Source organism: Orycteropus afer, unplaced genomic scaffold (genome assembly GCF_000298275.1).
Source record: "Orycteropus afer afer isolate SDZICR_OR568_19922 unplaced genomic scaffold, OryAfe1.0 scaffold00005, whole genome shotgun sequence".
Taxonomy (NCBI): Eukaryota; Metazoa; Chordata; class Mammalia; order Tubulidentata; family Orycteropodidae; genus Orycteropus; species Orycteropus afer.
In genome coordinates, this window is record NW_006921592.1 from 4,285,084 (window position 1) to 4,305,664 (window position 20,581).

Below are 20,581 nucleotides of genomic sequence, written 5' to 3' on the forward strand. Positions count from 1 at the left end.
TGAAACTAAATTTTCTAAGTGCTCAAGACCACGTCAGAAGGAAATGGTAAAGAAAGCTAAGTTAAATGGCCCTAAAAGAAACCAAACCCACTGCTATTGAGTGATTCTGACTCATAGTGACCCCCATTGGGTTTCCAAGGTTGTAAATCTTACAGAAGTAGATTGCCTCATCTTCCTCCTGCAGAGCAGCTGGCAGGTTTGAACTGCTGATCTTCTGGTTAGTAGCTGAATGTTTTCATTTAAATTTTTTTTATTGTGATTTGGGTGCAAATTTACAAAGCAGATTCAATTTACTCTCACCAGTTCATGCACATTTGATTTCATGGCCCCAATTATAGTTCCCAACCATAAAAAGCTCTTCTCCCCTCTCTGTCCTGTGACTACCTTCCCTGTGCCCTTCTTATCTATGCATTCCTCTCTGTCCAGCTTGCCCTCTGTGTGAATGTTCCTGCACTGGTGTCTCATGGCTGAGTGATCTAAGGGGTGCATCTTCCTAGGTTAGATGGGTATATCTCCCTGGAGTAGGTGTTCTGCTTGTAGGTCTTTCCACTGTTGGTCTGAGAGATAATCTATGGAAGTGAGTCCATTTCCAGAATCCCAGGATAACCTGAGGCCATAGTCTCAGGGGTTCCACCAGTCTCTCTCTGACCAGTAATTCTCATCATTTTTGTGCTTTTGAATTTTGTTCCACATTTTTTTCCCACACACTATTCAGGATCTCTAATTTTGATCCCTTTCTGAGTGGTTGGCATTGGGTGCTGAGCACCACCTAGTTCTTCTGGCCTCAGAGTAGTGAAGGCTGAAGTCCTCGTGGTCTATCATATATTTGGACTAATTGTTTCCAAATGACTTTGCATTTCTTCACTCTTCCTTGCTTCAGATATGAGGAGACCAATAGTTGTGTCTTAAATGGCTGCTGAAAAGCTTTTAAGACCCCAATCACCATTCACCAAAGTGGGATGTAGAAGAAGATTTTTTACTATGTTGTGCCAATTGTTCATGTACAATTGGTCCCAAGCCCACAGGCCTAGTAATTCTCTCCTTCAAATTGTTTGATTGTCTCTGAGAAGCTACTCCAACCTTGTCCTCTGTTACTTCTATAATTTATGTGGATAATTTTGTAGCACAAGTACATATATAAGGCTATCTTCAGCCAAATCTATCCTCGGCCTTTGCTATATTCCTTTTTGCCTACCCCCACCTGATCTTCTCACCTGTCTATGCATTTACCCCCAGCCTAGTGTTTGCGGCCACTGGTAATGCAGTATTATGCATGTAATAGTATTTGCCTCTGTTGTCTATATCTTTTGTGCATTTTTCTGTGTCCTCCCTTTCCCCATTGTCACCCATATCAGCATGAAGCAGCCAAGTGTTTTACTCGCTACGCCACTAGAAAGAAAAAAGAAGAAGCAACTTACTACCATCGAGCCTATTCCAACTCATAGAGACCTACTGGGTTTCCAAGGCTTTAAATCTTTGTGGAAGCAGATGTCTCATCTTTCTTCCATGGAGCAGCTGGTGGATTTGAACTACCCAACTTTTGGTTAACAGCCTAATGCCTCAACCAATGCACCACCATAGTTCTTTTAAATGTTCCTATATGGTCCAAATTCCTGAAAAGGAAAGTGCCAATTTACCATATTGACTTGGCTATTTAGAGTAGCCACATTAGTACAACCAACTGGCTTACTGCTTAATGTGCTGTAAAATGATGGCCTAGGACATTTGCAGAGGAGTCTGTGCTGCATAGCAGAATGCTAAGTTCTGATCAAAACCTGATTCTTTCCTAGCTTCAAAAGGGACAGCCTTATGAGACAGCTCCTAGGATCAGCTCAAGTGCCCTTCTTCCAGCTTTGCCTGTAAGAAATTTGAAAACCTTGCTGTGAAGTGCCCATCAAGGATTGAGAGATCTTGGGAAACCCGGGATAAATTCTGGCTCTAGAAGAAAAGTCTTCTTCTACATCCTACTATATGTAACTAGCACTATTTCCTTTTTGCCAGGTAGATACTCTGCTCCAGAAACTGAGCAATAAACTGAAGGATACAGTCTGGCTGTCTGCTTAGGCAAAGACAATTACTTTCCCTCCTTATTTTCTCCTCAACATACTTATCAGAAATATCTCCCAGCAACCTCCAGAGTTGTGGTTGAGTTTACCTGTCAGATCTGACAAGCCTTGCACAGCTTATCAGATGAGAGCCATTCTTCTCACTAGGCAGAGGAAGAGCAGAGACCTATTTGAAGTGGCTTTATGCAAACAAAGGGAATTTCTTTTATAAAGATAAAGGACAGCATCACAAATCTAAGAGAAAAGCAGCTGAGCCTCAGGAATGAACTGGACCAGACACGTGAACACCTTGGCTTCTCTGTGCATCTGGCTTTATGTTTTCTCTCTCTCTTTCTCTAGACTAGCTTTTTCTATTTTTCCATACACAAATGGAAAACTAAAATTGCTGAAAGTTTCCAGTGTTATATAGTCCATCTCCAGCTACCTGGAAAGAGACAGCTGTCTCTCTCTCATTTCCAATTCCAAATTCCAGAGTCATGTCTTCTCCCTGCCCCACCAACTGTGACCATGAAGTAGGGCGCTGAAACATAAATATGACATTAAGATACATCCCTGAAATCATGTGGATGGACAGCAAGTGACAGAAAAAGTGGTGGGGATTTGGAGAGAGGTACTGAACAGACAACCCGAGAAATCCCCACCAAAGAAACCTCTTTGAAATGATCCAACTTGTTACATTCACGAACATGCTGAAAAAATTCTTCACTTGTACAACCAACAACAGGTAAATAATTACTTAAAATATTGTATCCATGAAGAAAGTATAATTGAATGGTTAAAAGCTTAATATAGATGTGACTTGTGTAACTTACTGAATTTGTGTTTAATATCTGAGTCTATATTATTTTGCTATATATTTGACTGCTAACCAGAAGGCTGGCGGTTCAAACCCACCAGCCACTCCTTGGAAGGAAGATGGGCCAATCTACTTCCGTAGTGATACTGCCTCGGAAACCCAAGGAGGGATCACTATGAGTCGGGTCCGACTCGACGGCACATAACAACAACAACATGTATAAATAAAAGTCCCAGTTATTTTGAAAACCATCATCAGAAAAGTACTTATAAAAAAACTTTAATGGAATAATATATATTTACTTCATGTAAGAATATCTAGTTCAACTTCCTTACTCTACCGATGAAGAAACTAAAAGCTGAAGTCACAAGATTGTTAAGATTTTTCTTACCTCCTTTTAAGTTTGCACTCTAAATCCTTTTATAAATTTCCCTGCAAATAGTGGTTAAGATAAAAAAAAAGACAAATTAAAAGCTAATAATGTAGTTGATAGTCTTTGATAAGCATTTACAGTATTCAAAGATATGGTGAAAGAAAAAGTTTGTTATTAATTTTTTAAAAACAAAGTAGTATTACTAATCAAATGTCAATTGCATCTATTATCTGATAAACTGATCCTTGCAAATTGTCTCCATTTTAGACAAAATCAGTTAATTCATGCATGTCTTAGAAAGAAAACCTGGTTGGGTGTGTCTCAGGCCCAGGAATCACATGGAATGCTGCTGAAAGCTGTATTTATCATGGCTGAGAGAATGTTTGCAGAGGAACTGTGAGTCTCCCTAAAATTACATGTTTCACTTCGGTTCTGAAGGATTTATTTTTTTCAGCATGTTGTTGAACATTTCAAAAGTACTTCAAGCCTTCTGGACTACTAGTTTTGCAGGAAGAAATGCTCCCTGAATTACTAGAAGTCACCACCAAATTCCAATTTGGAATTCCGGAAGCTCACGTGTCTATCATTTTCATTTCTTTCTCACAGTTGCTCTTGGTCCAGAGTTGCATGTCCTCTTGTCTTGGCTGCTTTAAGCTTACCCCCTTCTCTTCCAACCCGTACAGCAGCCAGGTAAGGGTACTTGATATGCCAATTTTGATTTATTTCCCTTCTCAAGAATCTTCAAATGTCTCCCTGCTACCTCCAAAGTTAAATCCCGAATTTTAGTGTTCTACAATCTGTTCATCTAGTTTACCTTGTTTCTTATTATTTCCTAACACCTACCCTTTACCCCAGGAGGTAAGGAAAGAGATAGGAGATGGGATTCTCGGTGTAGTCAAAGTATTTCATACTCTTTCTACTGCCAATTTTATTCCCCTGTCAGGGGCTGGCGTGACTTCCTTAAGACACAAGGGCAGAGGTAGCCACACAAGTAGTGAAATCAAGGGCAGCCAGACCAACTTTCTTCCAGGAATCTGCCTCAGGGAGGCTTACCTTTGGCTTTGCTCACTGCACAAATTTTTCTTTTCTTTTTGAATCTCACCCCTTCTCCAAGCCATCAGCTGTGTATTTCCAGAAACTGTTTTTGATGTTTGTCCTCATCCTTGCTCTTTTGAAGTTGGCTCTTTCTCCTTCATTTTGAAATTGGCTCTTAATCCTGCTTTTTATTTCAATCTGACTCTCTCAGCTGCAACTTGGTAGTAATTTGACACTAGCCACTATTCCCAGTGGTCATTTTGAGGCCTGTCCGTTTGCTTTTTGGGAACCACTGGCACTCATGCTGTAGCGATTAAGAGCATAAGCACGACTACAGCATGCTATTTGTGGGACTGAGTTGGAATTGACAACACTGAGTTCAGTTTTTTAGTTTTTGAACCAGATGCTGTTGCGTCGCCTTCAACTCTCAGCGACCGCATCTGTGTCCTAACGGAATTGTGCTTCATGAAATTTTCAGGGGCTGCGTTTTCAGAAGCAGATCACCAGGTCTTTCTTCCAAGAAGCTTCTGGGTGAACTAGAAATTCCAGCCTTTTGGTTAGCCCCCAAGCATGTTAACCATTTGTACCACTTAAGGACTCACCATGAGTTGGAATTGACTTGATGGCAACTGGTTAGTGAATGTTAAAATCATTCACCCATTGTTTTAGGACAAGCATCCAGCTCTTGGTAAAAATTTTAAAGATATTCAAACATTATCCTTTTGATTTATTCTGGTAATATAAGATCGGTATTTTTATTTTCTTTCTTCCTCTTCTTTTTTTTTTTTAATGCTATTGGCATTGTTGTTCAAAATGTGGTTCTTTTTTCTATGTAAAAATATTCATTTTATTACATTTATTGTTATGTAGTTGCTGGCCTTCTTCAACATACTTCTTTCTTTCTTTTTTTTTTAATACTATGTTCTTGTGTTTTGGGTGAAGATTTACACAGCAGTTAAAGTGCCCATTTGACAATTTCTATATGAATTGTTCCTTGACATTAATTACATTCTTCACAATGCATAAACTTTCTCATTATTTTTGTTCTGATTATTCCATTTCCATTAATCTAGCTTCCCTCACTCCTTGCATTCTCATATTTGGTTTAAAGTAATTATTGACCATTTGGTCTCACAAAGATGGTGTTTTAAAGGAGTACAGGACTCATAGGGTGATATTCTTCATTTTGTGATCCAATTTGTTATTTAGCTAAAAGGTGACCACAGGGGCTAGTTTCAGTTCAAGCTTTTCCATCATTTCTGTTCACTGGTCTTCAAGGAAAATTTGTAATACTTAATGTTTCACTAAACTTAGTAATACACATTGTTCAAGGCTGATTCTGTTTGTTGCAAAGTTTTGTGTCTGATTTACTTCACATAAAGCCTCACTCGAGGAAAAACAGTTAACTGAGAAAAGAAAACTGACTGATCCTCTTGTGTCCATATTTTCTCTTGGATCGTGCACTACTTCAAAGGTTGGGATTAACTTTTCAAAATTTGTCTTGACTGTGTGTACAGCTTTAAAATGAACACTGCATTGTGCCTGGGAAAGCCTTTTTACTGTGATACCTACGATCTGCACGATTTTCCATCAATGAATCTTTTTGAAATTAATGAAAAGAATGAATACATTTTTTCCAAGGTTCCCAAAAACATCACACATGAAGAAACATTTCCAAAAGAGCAAACTCTTGAAAGACTTGGAAAATGATTTGCACTAGGCAGAAATAAGGATTTGGGATTAACCTTTTTTATTTTACCCAAACATCACTGTGAGGGTCAGCCAGAGTTGCAGTGTTAACATATCCTTGACTATACTAAAGCTTTATATCTAACCCATCACTATCCAGTTGTTCTGTGACTCCTCTGTGAGTTCACACAGTTGTTCTAGAAATAAGAAAGAAACTCAAGAATGAGTCCTTTTTTCCAAATTTACCATTTTCTTTATGGCTGTCAATGATCCTCTCACACATTTGATCAAGGTGGGAAACATTGGGTAGACTAAGTATTTTTCTGAAAAAGAACTGAAGACCTGTAGACATGAACACAAGCTGAAACTAACTAAAAGGATTCTGAAACCCATGATGCTAACCTAGAAACAAATGAGTATAGCTGAGTGTGCATGTGTTGGGAGCCAATGGTATAATGTTGTTGTTGTTGTTATGTGCCGTTGAGTCGGCCCCAACTCATAGCGACCCCTCCTTGGGTTTCCGAGGCAGTATCACTACGGAAGTAGGATTGCCCAACCTTCCTTCCGAGGAGTGGCTGGTGGGTTTGAACCGCCAGCCTTCTGGTGAGCAGTCAAGTGCCTTAGGCACTATGCTACCAGAGCTCCTACTATGCTACTAGCGTTCTTCAAATTAACTTCCATATGGAATACAATGTCTATTGTTATTATTAGCTGCTGCCTGGAGACCCCATACACAATGGAGCAAAACACTGCCTAGTCTTGTGCTTTCCCCTTGATAGTGTAAGGATTAGACCTTTGTTATTCATTCTGTTTCTGCTGGTTTTCAGAAACAGATCATCAGGCCCTTTCTTCCTAGTCTGTCTCAGTTTGGAAGCTCTGCTGACACCTCTTCAGCATCATAACAACCCAAAAGACTCCACTGAGAGGCAGGTGTTGGCTGTGCATCAAAACCTTGGCCTCTTGCCTGAAAGGAGAGATTTCTGCCACTGATCATCATTGCCCCCACAGCGCTTATTAAGAGATCGTTATGTGTGCCATCAAGTCAATTCTGATGCATAGCCACCCTATAGGACAGAGTAGAACTGCCTCATGGAGTTTTCTTGGCTGTAATCTTTACAGAAACAGACTACCACATCTTTCTCTTTCAGAGAGGCTGTTGGATTCAAACTGCCAACCTTTTGGTTAGCAGCCAGGTGATTAACCAGTGTACCACCAGGGCTCCTCTATTAAAGGATAAGCAATAAAAATGTGCTAATTTGTAGGTTACATCTATATTATTAAAATTAAATAGTAACCACAGCTATTGTTTAGAATTTAGACCAAGAAAATATTTTTTCCTGGAATAGTATTTTATTACTGATATTGTTTAGAATCACCAGTGCATGTAATGATAAAATATCAGACTCATTTAACCTTTCACTTCTTTTAAACTCGCTAAAGACAATGTAGTACTCCCGCCCTTAGTGAACAACTGCTCCAGAGAGCAACCGTCTCTGGTTTTACCAGCCATGCTCATCCCCATCCATTTAGTCTCAATCACAGAGAAACTCCTGTGTTTCTCTTTTAGAACATTTCTAATAACTTACGATTATGTATTTATTTGTTTTTTATGTGAAGCGTCTGTCTTCTCTATATAGTAGTGTATACTCACCATGAAGAAGGGAATTACACCCCTCTGTTCACCTTTATATTTAGTGCCTAGCACAATGCCTGGTATATAGTGGACATGCAATAAAGATCTGTGGAATAACTTCATGAGTTAAGGAGGCTTTTTGAATAATTCATAAGGAACAATAGATTGCCAGGGACCAGCACTTCAAAGTAACATCTTTATTCACAAACCTTTGCTCCGAGTTTTATTACTTACTTGACTTGCTAGAAGTACATTTAAGGCCTGTATTATATATTTATATTCCTATAGAAGGGAGTTCATAAGAAATTATATAGCACTAAAGAATTTAACTGTATTTTCTTTTCTTTAGTAAATCTAACCATATCACATTTTAAAAATGTAAACTTGAATTCACTGAGGAAATGCAGGGCAATTAGCCTTGAAGTCTTGACGTAAAGGTAAAGCAAGCCATTTTTGCAATTTGAAGTTTTGAAATTATAGCTGCTTCAGTCCTACGAAGTAGTTCCAGAAGTAAAAATATAGTAGATGTGGTAGGCAGAATAATAACCCCCAAAGATGTCCACATCTGAATCCCCCAAATCTGTGAATATTTTACCTTTGTTCATGGGACTAAATGAAGGAGTTTGAGATAGGGAAATTCTTTAGATTATCTGGATGGGTCCAATATAATCAACAAAACAAAACCAGTTGCTGCCAAGTTGATTTGAACCTTTTATAATGTCATATGCTTCAGAGCAGAATTGTGCTCAATAGGGTTTTCAAGGTTGTGACATTTTGGAAGCAGATTGCCACTCTTATCTTCCCAAGTCTTCTGGGTGGGTTTGAACTACCAACTTTTGTGTTAATAGCTGAGTGCTTAACTGTGCTGCCAAAGTACTCCTAATAAGTGTCCTTATAAGGAAAAGAAGAAGACAAGAGAGTCAGAGAACGAGTCAAAGAATGCCAATGGCATCTAGAAGTTGTCAAGGAATTGGTTTCTCTGCTAGAAAGCCTCTAGGAGGAATACAGTCTTTCCCACACCTTGATTTTAGCCCAGTGAGATTGATTTTGGACTTCTGACCTTCAGTACTGAAAGACAGTAAGATTATATTGTTTTAAGCTACTAAATTTGTAGCAATTTGTTACAGCAGCAATAGGAAACTGGAACCGATCTGCCTGACCTCTCCTGTGGTGCTTTGTTTCCTCAGATTTAGCTGAAACAAAAGGATTGATTGTAATAAATAAATTAAATAATAATACCTTGAGGTTGGCCTTGGTAAGGATACTGTGAGCCCATGACTGAGCATGTGATTTGGAGCTCACAGAAGCAGACAGAGTGGAAAATTTAACCTTTGGCATTGCTTTTTGACCAGAAATTTGGGGATAGCTTGGCAGAAATGAGCCAAGTTCTATGGCCTTGTGGTCACTGTCTCAAGTCATTCCATCCCTCAGCAGCATTGTGTCTACTGCTGGGGATTTGATCCCACTGGTGGGCAGTGGGCTTGGTCCATCACAACTCAAATCTATGCAAAGGAGGAGAAGATTGAAAAATCCCAAAGATTTTAATATCTTGTCTTGTTTGCCTGGGAACGCTTCCACAGAAGAAAAAAAAAAAAGTTCTTGAAAATTAGCTTCTACAAGGCTTTGTAATTTATTTGCACACAACCCCTTGCTCCCCCATTGTTTACTCCAAAGACACTTGTAGGCATTCGGTGACCTATGGACACCTAACAGGGAGGCGTTTAGAGCCTGGAGGGGACCAGTGAACTTCTTGTTGTTGTCTCCATATGGGGAGGAGGGTGCTAGAACTGCAATTGAGAGGTGTATCATAGATCCATATTTGCACATTTTATTATGGCGGAGCACTTTGATTATAGTACAACTTTGTTAGCATGTCGCCCAAGGGGCCCATAAAAAGAAGCCTTTGCATTAATCAGAACAGGATTAGCTAAAATTTTAATTATAGAACCAGAGAATACTTCATAGACAAGGAAATGATAGTGTTATCGAATTACTTGCTATTTGTAAAACCAACCAACCAATCACCTATGTGGCTCATCCCAAGGTATGACGATAACTAGATTTTAGCGTATCATGATTGCTTCCATGCTGATTTATATGGGTGCTCTGTTTATCATGTAACAAAAAGAATCAGGTCTGGAAAATCTCAATGCTCTCCATCTCTTTTCTGCATATGATGAAGATACATTTCAAAATTTTAAAAATGTATTTATACTCATAAACCATCCTCAACTTATTCTAGAATACATTTTTTTATGATTCAATTCTGAATATTGAAAAATAAAGGTAACAATAGAGGTCTAAGGCATAAAGCATTTTAACATATCAGTCACCATGCTATTGGTTTCTTTTTTGTCATTTAACAATCCTTGGATGAAGAAAACTGAACATGGAATTATATCTATATATCGATTTATCAGTCATTTTATCTCTGCTCTATTCAAAAAGAAATCCACTTACTTGTGAAATAACCAAGTTATAGATTCTCTACTCCACTCTATTGCTAGATTTTGGGGGTAGGACAAAAAAGAAATAAAACACAGCATAAAATAGAAAGAAAATAGAATTTCACGGAAGCAGTGTGCTCATATTTTATCAGAGGTTGCCTGTACCTCTGCTGCTGATGCATTTTTCCCCCAGAGTGGACATTTTAAAGGCTTATTTTAAATTTATCTCCTCCGTATTAGCAGGTGAGAAATGGCCAATTCAATGTACAGCAACTCCTATGACTACCATCATCTAGTATTTTCTTTTAAAAGGAATTGGATTTTGAGGGTCTGAGACACATAATGACTAGAAATCATGTCACTGGTTCTATGTGGAACTCTCAGTTTATCCTTTCAGTGCAATTTTTATTTTTTATTTTCTCATAAGTACTGGTATCTCCCTACATCTATCTGGAAACAACTTCAGTTTTCAACCCAATTGAAGTGTATGTCTGAGTATTCCTTTTAACTTTTACAAATGGAAGTCATTTTTTAATATATAAAAAAAAAAAATCACAGTTGCTCTGCGTTCTCGAACAAGGCAGTATGTACCTAACTTATTTCTTCATGATCCACAGCATGTGCACTCTTGATATTTGTTCTTCAGTCTCGATATTTTATAAGTATTAGTCGCTGTTCTTTTATTTCCATGAAAAGAGCTAACTGATTCAATTATCTTGGATATTGTTTTTAGTCTTTGGCTATTCTCTATTGTGATCATTTTTTGCTGAATAATTTAAGTCAATTCTTTCCTACCAAAAATACTTTAAAAATATTTTTTAAATTCTTGCCCCAGGCCACTTCTAGATCCAGTGTTGTTCCAGCTTGCTGAGCATTCCAGAGGGCTAGTATCCAAGTTGGCCAGGGTTTTAAAATGCTGACTTTATTGACCTGAATTCATTCCAGATGCATATTTGCATATTTTCAACAAGAGTGGTTACTTTTCATCAAAAGATCAAAAGCTGGAAAAATTAGGTAGGAAGAAATGATGTGTTTTTCTTGGTGAGATCTTGATCTTTGCATTTGAATTCACCTCCTTGGTTTGTAGCCTGACCTTTGGAAGCTAGAGAAGGGTGATAGAATGACAGTGCAGGAGAAGCAGTGGGCTATGACAGAAGAATCCCTGGAGTGGAAGCGGCCAAGGTGGTGGGGGGCTGGCTTCGGCCACTAGCCAGCGTGAAGGACTTTGTTATATGTCTTTGGGACTGTTGCTTGCTCATCTGTAAAATAAAGGGGTTAGACCAGGTGATTTACTGTAGTGAATAAGGCAGTTGGCTGTTAACTAAAACGTCAGTGGTTTGAATCCACCAGCAGCTCCTCAGGAGAAACATGACATGGTCTGCTCTGTGGGACAGTTCTACTCTGTCCTATAGGGTCACTATGAGTGGGAATCAACTTGATGGCAGTGGGTTTTATTTTATTTTTTCTTCCCCTCTGATTCCCTGACAATACATATTCTTTCAAAAGGTAAAAAGCTCCAAAAAGAAAAGGATGGAGAAAATTCCTGAGATGTATTTAGCTCCTTTATTCCCATCTATTCTCAAACTTTGAGCCAGAATTTCTTGGTTAAATGCCTTAAACAATTAGTTTTCCCTTAGATTTTTAAGAAATGCACAAAATTTGACCTTCCTTACTATAATTATGGGGAGCTCTGGTGGCGTAGTACCTAAGGCATTTGACTTAGAAGGCTGGCAGTTCAAACCCACCAGCCAGTCCTCGGAAGGAAGGTTGGGCAATCTACTTCCGTAGTGATACTGCCTCGGCAACCCAAGGTGGGGTTGCTATGAGTCGGATCTGACTCGACGGCAGCGAGTTTAATATAATTATTAGTAAAAAACCATATAATGACACATCGCAGTGTCAAAATCAATAGCCCTTTTTTTTTCTCTAGTGTATGAGTGTTTCTTATTAAGGTTAAAATGCTTCACAGATATGATCTCATTTGTCCTTACAACATCTGATGAGGTAGATGGTAGTAGGAAATAATTTCATGCAAATAAGTTGAATCCTCTTGGTAAGTTGCCTTCTTTAGGTTCTTTTGGCATTTAGATTGACTATTAGGTCATGTTACTCAGATAAATGAAACTATGACTAAAGCTGAAAAAAAAAAAAGGAATATTAGTGACATCTTAGGAAACTGAGAGATTTTATAATATCTATGAGAAGCATTCAGAATCAGATAGGTCATGGATTATGAAATCAGTGTCATGAAATGAATACTTTCATGCTTTGAGTATGACTGTGTCTATTATATTATGCTAGTACAAAGAAGATGGGCCAAGAGGTGGAGAATGGCTTTGAATTGGAGGGGTGAGGAATATTATGGGAGGATGCCAAGGATCCTGACTTGTATCTGCACATGTATTTCCAAGGTTTTTCATTCATTCATTCAAAAATATTTATTGGATGGTGTAAACAATTATAACATGTTTGTTTGTTAACTGAGTGGATGGAGGTTCAAATCTAGCTAGAGGTGCCTCAGAAGAAAGGCTTGGTGATCTACATCTGAAAATCATCCATTGAAAGCCCTATGGAGCACAGTTCTACTCATACATATGGTCACCATGAGTTGAAATTGACTTGACAACAACTAGTTTATGTATTATCTGTTGGGGATTGTTATGGGGATTAAGGAAACAGAGTAAACAAAATAGACACAGTCTGGTGGGAGACAGGAGAGGAAGATAATTAACAGTAAACTAATGAACATGATATCTGATTAAGATAACAATAGATACTCTGAAGACAACAGAACTGGATAGTATAATCCAGAATGACTGAGGTGCCAATGGGGAAGGCTACATTAATAGTGTGGAACCCTCCCTGAAGAACTGCCTTTTGAGATGAAATCTAAATGATAAAAAGGATTTAGTCATGGGAACATCTGGAGGAATAGCATTCCAGGTAGAGGTAATAGCAAGTGCACAGACCTTGGGGTGGGTAGAGTTTTGAATACCTTAGAACAATCATAAGATCAGTGCGGTTGGAACAGAAATAGGGGATGGAAGATTGGATGATGTAGGGCCTTGTAGTCCATGGCAAGGTATTTGGATTTGAAGTGCAATGAAGAGCCACTTGATGATTTTAAGCCCAGGAGAGACATGGCTTGAATGACATTTTAAAAAGATGAGTTCTGTGAAGAATGAAGTATGGGATACAGAGGAGCAAGAGAGGAGATAAAGAGAACATTAGAGACTATTCCTTTGCTCCTGATAAAAGATAATGGATGTTAGAATTTGAACGGAAGCCAGGGGCTTTCTGAAGAGAGAATGAAAAGAAATTTAGGCCTGGTATTTAGACTAACGGATCAGAACAAACAGGGAGGAAAGAGCACCCTCAGCCACTGAGGTATTGCCCTATGAAAACAGAAAACAGAGGGTGGAAGAAAAGAGGTCCACTAGATTCTGAAACACAAGGACTTCTGGAAATTTCTTCTCAGTTACCTTTATATCTAGAAGGACTGTACTTTAAAAAACAAACAGAAATAAAAAGTTATCACTTGTGCAACTGATCATTGTTGGCAAGAACAAAGAGTGAAGCACACCTCATATTATGAATAATATTGGGTTGCCAAAGACAGTTTTGATTGTGACCTACATGTGTAAGAAGAATGATAAGCGTTACAAGAATTACAGATATTACACGAAGGAAATAGTGGAAAGAGCAGTGGATCAGAAGCTCAGCAGTCTGACCGTAAAGTCGTGGAGAACTTTGCACAAATAAATTCTCTGTGAGCCTTCTCACTTGAGCAATAAAAACTTGGACTGAATTCTCCCTAAGGAACTTCTCCAAAATTCCCATAGATAGGACAAATCAGACCTTCTGGAGCCATTGAGCCTGGATGACTGCCTGAAACTATTCCCTTTAGGAATCTTTAAACCTTGAACCAAAATTATCCCTTGAAGTCATATTTGAGTGAAACAATCGTTTAGCCTAATTAGAAAAGGATATCTATATTAGGCGTTATACTCTTTAAAAGAATTATCTATACGTGATCGAATTGACAACATCAACTCGAAAGGATAGATTCTCAAGAAGCTTAGCGGACAGTGAGTGTGTGTTAATGATGGTTGAATAGTCTGAAATAGTTTAGAAAGGTGTGCATTTTCATCAAAATAAAAAGAAACCTAAAAAAACAAATTCACATGAATAAATATCATATCAATACCCCTGTTTCCCAAAACCATACAGTCTAAAATTGTGGTTCCCAATAGAGGCAATTTTGCACCCCCAAGGGACATTTTACAGTCCGGAGACATTTTGGGCTGTCATAAATGGGCAATAGTGGTGGAATGCTGCTGGTATATAGTGAGTAGATGCCAGGGATGCTGCTGAACATCCTACAATGCACAGGAAATCCCACACTCCCCTAACAATGAAATGAAGACATTATCTTGGTAAATGTCAATAGTGCCAAGGTTGAGAATCTCTGGTCTAAAGGAAATGACAGAAGGGTTAATGATCATTGCTTCTCCATAGGAACATGTGTAATTGCTTCCCCTCTGTTTTTAAAAACATTTTTTCTTCCGCCCACCCAAATGTTTAATATTGAGCACTTATTTACAATCATTAAAAAAAAAAAATTAAGACCTGAAAAGTAAACACCATCTCCACCAAACAAATGTCTTGCCAGATCTAGGTCTGGAGTCTTGATTCCAGACTTCAGAGGCAAACTGTCAAGTCTGAGTAAAGGCTGTCTGTGGGAGGAGGGTCCTGGACTTCAGGCTGTTTCATCTGGGATTTTGCAGAAGACTTTAGCAAACACTCAAGATTTCCACTGAGTCATTTGCCTGAGGCTTTGTTCTGCTTGATCAGGTCCTCGAATGTTTTAGTGGGAGAGAGGCTGAAGAAGGAAAACAGGCTTTTTGAGGTTTTGTTTCTCCTTGATTTGCACCATCACTGAGCAATACCTGGAACCTAGACTGGCGCCCGTTGTTCGGTGGGCCTCTACAATGGTGCCGGTGTGGGGTCTGTACGAAGGCAGTAGAAGAATTCCTAGAAGCCAATTATTGTAATGAGTGAAATGTCAGGCTGTATTCACAGACAGAGGAGCTCTGGTAGCATAGTGACTAAGACACTTGAGTGCTAACCAGAAGGCTGGTGGTTCAAACCCACCAGCCACTCCTCAGAAGGAAGGTTGGGCGATCTACTTCCATAGTGATACTGCCTCGAAAACTCAAGGAGGGGTCGCTATGAGTCAGGTCCGACTGGACGGCGCATAACAACAACAACAACATTCGCCGACAGAGGCTCCGCTGGCACAGTAAGAGCAGACAGGGAAAAAGTAAAAATGCTTCTTCAGTGAGGAGCAATGTCCAAATCGAAATAGGAACTATTTCTAAATTGCCTGTGCATTTTGTGAGCCTCTCCCTCTCTCCCTCCTTCCTTATCCTTCTCTTTTCATAAATCAAGACATAGAAAAATCCATGAACAGTGACATATACGCCAATTAAATGAAAATGCCACATTTTCGCATAAGGAAAATTCTCAACCACTCTCATTACTTCACCATAGGTCGCCAAACGTGAGTTAAATCTCTTCCTTTTTCCATGTAGCACTTGCATCTTGGAAACTACCTCAGTGAAGCTAAGCAAACAAGAAATTGTGACTTTGTTAAGATAAGTCAAGTTATATTGTTTTTGAGATTTAAGGGTCACAGGAAAATTCTGACCTGAATTATCTGGATAAACTGCTACAATGTGCACTGCTTTAAAGTATGGCAAATGCTAAAATACACTCATCCAATGGGTAGACCTGGACCCCTGCTCATACAACAAAATAGAATTTCAGGCACAGTGATTTCTAATGTTACCACTCTCCATTTTCTATTGGAAGAGGGCAAATTGCTTCACTCATCTTTGTCTCTATTTCACCTTTTGAAACACTGGGATGATAAAGGTTATCTGGCTTACATGCTTGTCAGGGGGAGTTATTTTAAAGCACTTCGCAGATTCAAAAATATACAACAAAATTACAGAGTCATGCAGCTGCTGCACCACCTGTCTCTTTTGGGGAATCCATCCAAATCCACATCCTTCCCAAGCAGACTTTTCTGGTCCTCTTTTCCTATTCTATTTAGACCTTCTTTTGAAAAGTTCACTCTGTGAGTGTGTGTGCGAGGGAGAGTGTTTGATGCACAAAAGTGTTCAGTTGAAATATTAACATCTTGAAAATTGTATTTCTAAATTAAACATTTTATTTTAAAAACCCTGTGTGTATTCCCCTTTTCACCATTTATTTTATTTTCTTTTTTTTAACATAAAAATGCACACTTTTCTCTCTAAAAGGAACTCTGATAGTGTAGTGCCTAAGGTATTTGACTGCTAGCCAGAAGGCTGGTGGCTCAAACCCACCAGCCACTCTGAGGGAAGAAGATGAGGCAAATACTTCTATAAAGATTTGGTGCCTTGGAAACCCAATGGGGATGGCTATGAGTCAGAATCAACTTGACCCCAATGGGTTGGGTCTTTTTGGATTTCTTTCTCCCTAAATTGAAGTGTATACTCTGCAAATCACAAGAATTCTTGTTTGTGACACTGAAGGACTAATGAAGCCACAGATCCTTGAGTAGTGCAAACAGGTAATGTATTACACTGCTAACTGAGAGGTTGAAGGTTTGAGGCCACCTAGAGGTACTTCTAGGGAACTCTGGTAGCATAGTGGCTAAGACACTTGCCTGCTAACCAGACGGCTGGCGGTTCAAACCCACCAGCCACTCCTTGGAAGGAAGGTTGGGCAATCCTACTTCTGTAGTGATACTGCCTCGGAAACCCAAGGAGGGGTCGCTATGAGTCGGGTTTGACTCAACAGCACATAACAACAACAACAAGAGGTACCTCAGAAAAGAGGTCTGGCAGTCTATCTAAAAATAATGATAATAATAATTAGTATTGAAAACCGTATGGAACACAGTTGTACTCTGATACATGTGGTTGCTGTAAGTTAGAACTAACTTGACACCAATTAGCTCATAATCTTATAGTCAGTTTTTGCCTTACTGAATTCAAGTGGAGGCATTTTTGAGCCTAGTAGATTACTTGTATATATTCTTTATTATATATACTTTAATATGGACTTCACTTAGATTTGATACACTAGCAATGAAAACTAGCATATTTTGGTTAGAGGAAAACAACTATTTCTTTTATTTTGAAAAAGAAAAAGACACCTGGAATGGACAATAGAATGAAATATATAATTTTACACAAACATATGCTCAAGTTTATTCTAGAAACTTTATGTGGAACCTTCTCACCCATGTTCTTAAAGAACTAACTCAAATACCATTTTGGCATTCTCTGTAATGACCATGATTGGTACTGATGGGGTCCTATTCTGATCTCCCACAACACTAGTTGTTTCTTGAATAGAACCATAGTAATGGATGAACATGATCAGGAGCAAAGAGTCCAGAAAGAAAATAACAGGGCCTAGGAAAGGTCTGGTAGCATAGTGGCTAAGGCACTTGACTGCTAACCAGAAGGCTGGTAGTTCAAACCCACCAGCCACTCCTCGGAAGGAAGGTTTGGCAATCTAGTTCCATAGTGATACCACCTCGGAAACCCAAGGATAGGTCGTTATGAGTCGGGACCGACTCGATGGCACACAATAGCAACAACAGGAAAGGTATGGTGGGTAGAGAAAGAAGAATCTCCAAAGCAGACAAAAAAAAAAACATAAAAATGTGGTATCATGTTGTTGTTGTTAGCTGCCATGGAGTCAGTTATGACTCATAGCAACCCTATGTATAACAGAACAAAACACCACCCGGACTTGTACCACCCTCACAATCCTTGCTATACCTGAGTCCATTGTTGCAGTCACTGTGTCAATCCATCTCATTCAGGGCCTTCTACTTTTTGGCTGATCCTTCTCCAGGGAATGGTCCCTTCTGACAACATGACCAAAGTAGGTGAGCCAAAGTCTGGCCATTCTTGCTTCCAAGGAGCATTCTGGCTGCAATTCTTACAGGACAGATTTGTTAGTTCTTCTGGGTGTCCATGGTACTTTCAGTATTTTTCACCAACACCACGACTCAAATGCATCAAACTCTTGTTGTTGTTGTTGTTATATGCCGTCAAGTTGGACCCGACTCATAGCGAACCCTCCTTGGGTTTCCAAGACAGTATCACTACGGAAGTAGATTGCCCCATCTTCCTTCCGAGGAGTGGGTGGTGGGTTTGAACCACCAGCCTTCTGGTTAGCAATCAAGTGCCTTGGGCACTAAGCTACCAGAGCTCCTCAACACTTCTTAGGTCTTCCTTATTCATTGTGCAGCTTTCACATGCATATGGGGACAATTGAAAAATACCATGGATTGGAGCAATGGCCCCTCCCTTCTTCCAAGTCTGTCTTAGTCTGGAAGTTCTGTTGAAACATGTCCACCATGGGTGACCCTGCTGGTATTTGAAATATTGGTGGCATAGCCTCCAGCCTCACAGTAACACGCAAACCACCACAGTAGGACAAACTGACAAACAAGTGGTGGATGTGGTATCATGGTGACCAAAAAAGAGAATGCTTAAAGAAAGACAGTAATGGTAAACTCTATCAAATGCTGTGGGGACTAATTAGTGAGAAATTGAATTTAGCAAAAAGGAGGTCATTCATGTTGGGATCAAAGCCTGACCTCAAAGTTTTTAGGAAGGATTAGTTATTTTGGAACATACTGCTTTCAGGTTGAATTTTGGGAGGAATTCCATTGTCTGAAAGCTTTTACTTGGTTAAGGAATATCAATTTAATATTAAGTAGGGATGTTAGAGTCTCTGAGTTTGATGTGTCCTCGATTACAATGAATATGAATAATAGTTATGTCTGATAACACACATTGCCCCTAAATTTGCTTCTTCCTCTCTATACCTCAATTCATTATTGAAAGTACTAATTACCCTAATATATCCAAGACGCAGGGGTTAGTACTTGCCATATACAGCTGTCCAACTCTGATAATTAGATGAAAAAAAGTATGCAATGAATAATAAATTATTATTATTTACTTCCTGGGAGCTCTGTTATACAAGTATCTGATTGCTGAGACAATGCATGAATGTGCCATGGGTTTCCACATGAACATACAAATATTATAGGCCAATGACTTTTATTTAGCTTTTCTCTTCCTTTGTCCTTATATATTCAGTTTGCCTCATCCACCTGAACTTGGCCCTAATTTACTCTCATTTTGTAAGTATCTCTTATGGAGTTGTTGTCATTTCCCTTTTCTGGGTGTTGCTCTCCTGCCTGCTTCTCTAGGTGGTGGTTTGCAAGGTCATCAGAGCTCCTCAATTAAACTTCACTTTCTCACCCAAGCAAGACTTAACAATTATTATTTTATTTTTATGATAGCATCAGAGAACATCTATTAGCCAGAGATACTTTTTTCTCCCCCAGCAAATGAATGATTCCAATCAGATATAGAATAAGAGCAATGGTAGGGCTATGTTTTGGGCATTCCTCTATGTTTAAGCTTCTGCTCTTTTTCTCTGAACCATAACAGTGAATTTTCATGGAGCTGGAGCAAGTAGAACTAAACAAATCAAATTGGCAATCTTAGAAGATCACAGCAGTAGCAGAGAAGGCTGATAAATTAAGTCCGCACTTTAGCCTCACTATGACTCGTAGTAATAAATAAAATAATATTAGGAAATAACAGTAGCTAACATTTAGTGTTAATAAGTGTTTTGGTTACCTAGTGCTTCTCTGACAGGAAAATACCACAAGTGGGGTAGATTTAACAAACAGGAGTTTATTCTTACAATTTTTGGAGGCTAGGAGTCTGAGTTCAAAGTGCCAGACTCTAGAGGCTGGGTGAAAGCTCCTCGACCTTGGCCTTCAGCTCTGTCTCTTGCTCCTGGCCCACTGAAGCTAGAGGCTTTTCTTCACTCAGGCAGCAGCTGGCTGCTGAGGCTGACAAACTCAAGGTTGACAAGTGAAAAGGCACAGTCCCGATATCACCAAACAACATGGCAGGCCACTAATTCAAGTCCAGAAAAAGCCCAAAGATCGGCAGGGCATGGCAAGCTGTTGAACAATGACTTGGCTACATGTAGGGTTGAAGCATGCCAAAAAGCTGGAGACCTTCCTCAAAGTTGCTTCTTATGTACTGGAAGCAGACCACATCCCGAAAGCAGCGACTTACTTCGCTGCTCCAATAGATTCCACCATGGAGTTAATTACCAGTCTCACCACGGGGAATAACTACATCCAGCTGCCCAGCCACTTAACCAGTCAAGTTGACATACAACCTTTACTGCTATAGTAAATAACACTAGTCAGCAAATGACATTACTTGTCTATGCCAAATAGCTACCTGGCCAACTGACTGGAAGAGATCCATATCTGTACCCATTCCACAGAAAGGTGATCCCACAGAATATGGAAATTATTGTACAATATCATTAATATGCCTTTGCAATTAATATGCCTATGCAAAGGCATTTGATTGTGTGGATCATGACAAATTATGGATAACATTGAGAAGAATGGGAATTCCTGAGCACTTGATT